Raw genomic sequence first — 6,593 nt, 5'->3', positions numbered from 1 at the left:
GGTACTCGGGCCTCTCACTGTTGTGGCCTCTCCCGTTGCGGAGCACAGGCTCTGGACGCGCAGGCTCAGCGGCCATGGCTCACGGGCCCAGCCTCTCTGTGGCATGTGGGATCTTCCCGGACCGGGGCACGAACCCGTGTCCCCTGCATCCGCAGGCGGACTCTCAACCACTGTGCCACCAGGGAAGCCCAGAAGCTATCTTTTTAAGCCCTAGCCCCAGAAGCCTCGCAGTATTGCTTCTGTTCCCTTCTGCTCATTAGAAGAAAGTTACTAATCCAGACCCCACACTTAAAGGCAAGGGAGGTCTAGCTTTTGAAGGGAACAGTGCCAAAGAATTTGGGGTATTTAAAAACTACCACAGTTACTCTAAAGCTAGGGAATGTGTGGTGGAGAGATGGGGCAAAGCCAGAGAGAACAGAAGTCAGACCAAAGAATATTCACAATGCCAGCTAAGGATCAGGGGGCAGTCTGAGAACGGTTTTGAGCAAGGCAGAGATACAGTCAGAGATTCAGAGTGAACCATGACATCTACTCCAGCACCACCTCTCGTGAGGCCACAGGGCCTCTACTCAGCCCCCTCAGTACCAGCTGTCGCCTCCTTCTGGGTCTTTGGGCCTCTCACCCTCTACCTTTGGCAGAGAACACACCTTTCCTTCCCACTGGACCAAAGCTCCTTTTGTGTCTTCCACTGGGCCCTGCACATAGCAGGTGCACGTTGCAGGGTTTCTGCATGAACAAAACATACCAATTTGCACCAACCCCAAGCTGTGGTCACACGGGCCGCAAGTCCCAGCCTGCACTCTGCATACACCTTTCTCTTTCCAGCCTCCAGGCCTTTGCTCCTGTGGTCCCTCCTGCCCAGAGGGCTCTGGCTGTGCTAACCATTTGCACTGTCCTGGAGGCAGATGGGACCGGTGGCAAAGCTGTTTGGATAATTCAGGGGGGAGATGAGAAGGACTGGCGCCGGCAGAAGCAGGGGGCTCGGGTGAGGAGGGGCGGACCTTGCTAAGCAGTTGGGTGTGGGGCGGGCCAAGGACAACTCTGTGCTTTCCATACCTGGTGCTTGGGAGCTGGGGCTGAGCCAGGCCCTTTCTCTGGGGCAGCAACAGGTCATGGATACCCCAGGTGGGCGTGGGAATTGGCTCTGGGGCTCACCCTGTGCTCTCCCCACCTCCTCCATCCTGCTCCCTGCCTGGCCTGTCTTCTTTCATCCCCAGCACCTCTACCGCCTGACATCTCCCTATTCCACCCAGACTCAGCTCACAGTGCCACCTCTTCTAGGAAGCCTTACTTGCTTGCAGCTGTGGGATGCTACAGCATTTTGGCTGCCCCTTTCAGAGCCCTAAATGCCTGGCGTCCTTGGTGAGGTACCTGGAGGGCAGTGACAGAATCTCCACGTCCAGAGTGTGATTGTACGCGCATAAGAAGCCTTAGAAAAATCTCCTAACCCTGGGCTTTTCAAACTCTGCCTCCACAGACTGTCACTGACCAGCTTAAAGGGCATTTTCTCTCTCAGCTAATACTTACTGGAGTTTACAGTGGACCAGGCTCTATTTGAAGTGCTGGCCATGGTTTGTCTAAGTCTTCACAACAACCTAGGCAGTGGACATGATCACTATCCCTGTTTTAGAAACTGAGCACACAGAGAGGTCAAGCATCTTGCCCAAGGTCACACCACCAGGATGTAGGGGTGCTGGGATTCCACCCCAGGTGCCGGGTCCCAGGCCTTAACTCCCCTGCCAGCCTGTCTTTCTCTAATGCAATCAAACAGTGGCTTCAGCCCCATGCACTCAAGAAAACAGTGGACTCTGAATGGACTTTTTGCAACTTTGAGCTTTTCTCCTGTAAATGCCTCTACCCGAGACTTGCAGACTGCGGGTCTGGCCCAAGTGGGCAGTGTGGGTTTCTGTGAGCACGTGCTTACTGCATATCACTTCGGTGCTTTTTCTTGCCACTCAAATGAGATGGACTTTCTGGATACAAGCATTTCACTGGCAAAAAAAAGACGGTGCTGCAGCTTCCTGTCACCTGAACTTGCATTTCAGGATAATGATCTTGCCCCTGCCCCCGCTTCATTGCCATGGACTCTCAGTGACACCTCTGCTTAGTGGCCCCTGGGGAGTGGATGTCCAAACCGGTGTGATTTTAGACCTGGCTGAGTGGTCTCAGGACAGGTTCTGCGACCACACTTCCTGGGTTCAAATCCCAGCTCTTCTGTGTGTCCTTGGGCACTCAAGGTCCTCAGTTTCCTCATCTGAAAAATGGGGACAATCCAGCTCCAACTTTAGAGGGTTGCTGTGAGGATTAAATGAACTAACAGATATATGGTGCTTGGAACAGTGCCTGGAATGTAGTAAATGCTTTCTAAGTGTCAGCTATTATTGTTGTCATTGTTGTTTTTACCGTACACTTATTAATTATTCCCAGTTTTCCCTTCCGGGGTTGCGACAGCAAATTGGGGTCCCCAGGGAGCCCCACCTCCCAGAGGCCACAAGCTTCCAGGCAGCCGGCCCCAGCTGCAGTGGTGGATCCTGATTAGTTCGTGATAGTCTCATTTCCTGTAACTGTGACTGGTGGAGGAATGCTCATGGGCCTAGTTCTGACCAATGAGATGAGAGTCTGTGTGTGAGGGGGTGTGTTCCCAGAAAGGTTTTCTCATAGACCCTGGGAGGCAACAGCCCTTTCGCTTCCCTGAGTCCTTGCCACCCTGTCCTGTGACTGCCCATAATGCCTGGAGCTGCCCCAGCCATTCCACAGAGCCAAAGAGAAAGACCGGGCCCTTGATGACATCATCAAGCCTTTAAGTTACCAAGCCTCAAACAGCCCGATTCATGACCTCATCGTGCAAAGTTCATACTTCTTATTGTTTGGGGCAGCTTATTTGCAGCCCAAAGGAGCCTGCTGATATTCCATGGTTGGTCACATTACATCTTTTTGAGATTAAGCCCATCATACCAGAGGAAGGGTCTGAGCTCAGCTGTGCTCTCAGGGAAGACTTCCTGGAGGAGGTGAGGCTAAAGGAGCAGGTGGACAAGGGGGGTAGGGCAAAGAGCAACATTCCAGGCAGACAGACAAAGGCCTGAGGCTAGAGACACTATAGCATGTGTGTATGCACGCAAATAATCTCTGTGGCTGGGAGCCATGTGAGATGAGACTGGAATGGTGGGGTGGGCTGCGGCGGGCCCTCGGCCAGGCTACAGAACCTCAGGCTATCCCAGGGCGAAGCCCTGTGGTAGCCTTGATTTTGCTCAGCCAGGGTCTCTGCCTCCAGCTTTGTGTCTAGAATAAGTGTACTCAGCCCGCCTTCTGCCCCTTATTCCAGCCACACTCAGATGCTCCCCCGAGAGTTGGGGCAGGGGCACCGGGCCTTGTTTCTCCAGGTGTGATTCAGCCTGCCGAGCCTCTTCCAGCCCCCAAGGCACTCAGAAAAGACTCTGGCTGGAATCTGGGTCACTCTGCACGAGTCAGACATCCATCAGATAGGCAGTTACTAAGTGCCTACAAAGCAGTGTGCTAAGCACAGCAGAGAAAGGACCTGGTTCAAATCCCAATCCTGTCTCTTCCCAGCTGTGTGACCTTGAGCAGGCCACTTCTCCAAACCCAGTGTCTTCATCTCTTTGGAACAGATGGTAAAATCAGTGGTAACTCTATTATCTCTGGTACTGGAAGTGGGGTGGGGGGAGAAGGAAAAGATAAAAAGATGCACAAAAAGCTTCCTGAAAGTAAGGTTTATAATCTAGGTGGTGGGAGAATAAGACAAGCAAACGATATACTGTTACGGAAAAAAGTTGAGAAGCGATGAAAGGTTAAGGGGAGGAAGAAGTAGATGGGAAGTGATGAGGGACATGCATTCCTGGCAGAAGATAAGGGCCACAGAGGCAGGGCAGAAGGGATGCAGAAAGATCTACAGGTTCCATCCTGTGCTCCTAAAGCTTTAGAACAGTACACGCTGCAAATACAAAGGGTGGACATAACTGTTGAATATGGGTGTCAATGAACCTGTAATAGCAAATCTCTGAGCCTGAGCCAGAAAGATGCTGATTCAAATCTGGGTTCTACCACTTACAGCATGACCTTGAATGAGTCACTTAACATTTGAGCCTCAGATTCCTTCATTGCAGATTCCTTCATTCCACCTAATTCACAGAGTTGTACCGTGGCATATGCAGGATACTGAACCAGGATCTGGCTAAATCCTATTTTAAAGCCCTAAGATACAGTGCCACCTACTGCAGGAAGCCTCCCAGGCTCCCTCAGGCAGTTGCCCAGATCCTGCTGCTACCCCCAGGTACTCCCTTCCCTGCTGTATTGTGATCGCCTCTTCTTCCTTTCCCACCAGGTTCTGGGCTTCAAAGAGGAAGAGGCAGGGTATCTGAGCATCTCTTGAACCTAGCTGCACCTGCACACGGAGTGGGCATCTACTTGATGCCACATCCCTCCCCAAGCCTCCACCCAGGTAGACATGAGAGGGAGGAAGTGACTAAGTCTGCTGGGGGTGGAGGCAAGAGGGGTTCAGGAAAGTTTTGGGTGATAGCACTAGATCTTGAGGGTTGAATAGGAATTTACTGCTGGGGGGTGGGAGGGGGAGGTTCCAGGGAGGGAGAGAGGGAGGGGGAGGGGGGAGAGAGGGAGAGAGGGAGAGAGGGAGAGAGGGAGAGAGGGAGCGAGAGGGAGAGAGAGAGAGAGAGAGAGAGAGAGAGAGAGAGAGCGCGAGCCAGCGCGAGCCAGCGCGCACGCAAGCACTCGAACTAAAGCAGGGAGGTGTGAAGGGAAGTAAATTGTGGGTCACACGGTATTTGCCAGAGAGTGACTAAAGATGAGAATTCTGGCTTCAGATCCCAAAGGGTCTCAAATGCCATGACGAGGATTCACCCCTACAGGGAGTGACTGAAAACTTGTAAACAAGGCACAGTGACAAAAATGACAGGGCTATGGGCCACCACTTGGGGGCAGGTACTGATGGAAGGATCAAAAAAAGTACCAAAAGTTCTACCTGGATGACTGATCATTGAAAATTGCTTAAATAATATATCCACAGCCCGCTACCCCTTATACTTGCAGAAAAGCCAATTTCCACAATCATTCCATGCTACACACACACAACAGCTCTGTGAAACCTAGGGGGCCAAGTGGTGCTGTCTTCATTACAGATGGACAAAGCCAGAGCCAGAGAAGGAAAGAGACCTTGCCACGGTCACACAGGCAATGAGTGGGCTAGTCACAACCTGAAGCCAGTGTCCTGGCCCAGAGTGCTGGGGAGGCAGGCCTTTGGCCATTTGACAAATGTGCTCAGCACCTTCTAGGGCCAGACCCTGAAGACATGGAGATGACCTTTGACCTCTGAGCCATCTTGAGAGTGGACTGGTCACCTGGGCCTCAGACCAGCTGCCTCTTGCAAGAGTGGGAGAAGTGGGACCCACTGAGAGGTGCGGTTTCTGTGGTCAGACAGGTCAGCAGGGGCTCACCCCCAGGACAGGCCTATCTATGAGTCCTCCAAACTGGACCCTGGGCTGGGGGCTGGAAGAGGGCCAATCCCTCTGTAAAAGGAAAGGGGCAGAGGGAGTGGCCCTTTGCTGCCTTTCTAAGAAGCCCCCAAATGCCCCCTCCTCCCAGCACCCAGGCCCCGCACAGCAGCAGCCTGAGTCATCATCCCGGTGGTTTGAATGGTAGCCGAGAAATCAGCCAGGGGGCTGCCTGGGGCTGACGGCCAAGGGTTGGAAAAACAAGGCCATTTTCTCTTAACTCCAGCCTTGGAATCTCAAGACAGGCTAGGGGGTGAGGAGCAGAGGGCAGGTAAATGCAGAATGGGTGGGTGTCAACAACCAGACGGGGCTGGGGTGGGGGTCGATGAGGAGCGGGAGGTTCAGAATCTGAGCTGTTGGCTTTTGTTTTCAAATGACCTGTTTAATAATTACCTTTGCAATCAAAGGAGCCAGGGCCCAGAGAAGGTGAGGATTCCAACCCTCCATACCCCAGCAAGCAGCCAGAGAAGAAAGTAAACAAGATGCCACTGGCTCTCATTCCATCTCGCAAACAATGGCGGGACTGAGCTGCCCGCTTACACACACACATCGATGTGAGATTTCCAGGGAAGAACTTTAACAGGCAGATAAGAGGCTTGGACTGAATTATTTCCCCACATCCCAGGAGCTCCCCTGAACTCAGCACCCAAGAGGTGTTAGCCTAGGGTTCCGGCATTTTAGCATTAACCTTGACCTGTAATTTATTCATTCATTTTGCAGAGAAGGAGAATTACCTCCGCCTCAACGCCCGGAAAAGCCAGCCAGCAACAACTTCATCCCTTTCAACAGTCACAATGGTGGACAAACAAGGGATTTAAGTTACAGCGGCTAGCTTGCACTCACACTCCACTGGGCTAGGGCTCCTTAAGAAAACACCACCCTAATCCAAGCACCCACTGGGGCTCACAAAAGTCAGAACCTGACCGGCAGTGGGAAAAACCCAACTTGTTTTTTTTTTTTCCCAACCTCCCAAGGCCTTCAACTATTTTTCCTCCTGCAGCATCCAAGCCCAGCCTCAAGGCAGAGCCATAAACACGCCTGCTCCTCCCCCTTCCACGGTTCGGCAACCGC

At 52.6% G+C, this 6,593-nt stretch overlaps 1 protein-coding gene across 1 annotated transcript in view; it reads right to left on the bottom strand.

The window, feature by feature from the left end:
- The window catches only part of CASTOR2 (cytosolic arginine sensor for mTORC1 subunit 2), a 79,558-nt gene that overhangs the window by 46,677 nt on the left and 26,288 nt on the right, over positions 1-6,593 (bottom strand). The gene's annotated exons all lie outside the window — the stretch shown is intronic.

The sequence above is a fragment of the Lipotes vexillifer genome, unplaced genomic scaffold, assembly GCF_000442215.2.
Source record: "Lipotes vexillifer unplaced genomic scaffold, Lipotes_vexillifer_v1.1 scaffold12, whole genome shotgun sequence".
Classification (NCBI taxonomy): domain Eukaryota; kingdom Metazoa; phylum Chordata; class Mammalia; order Artiodactyla; family Lipotidae; genus Lipotes; species Lipotes vexillifer.
This window is presented reverse-complemented; position numbering and strand designations above follow the sequence as displayed.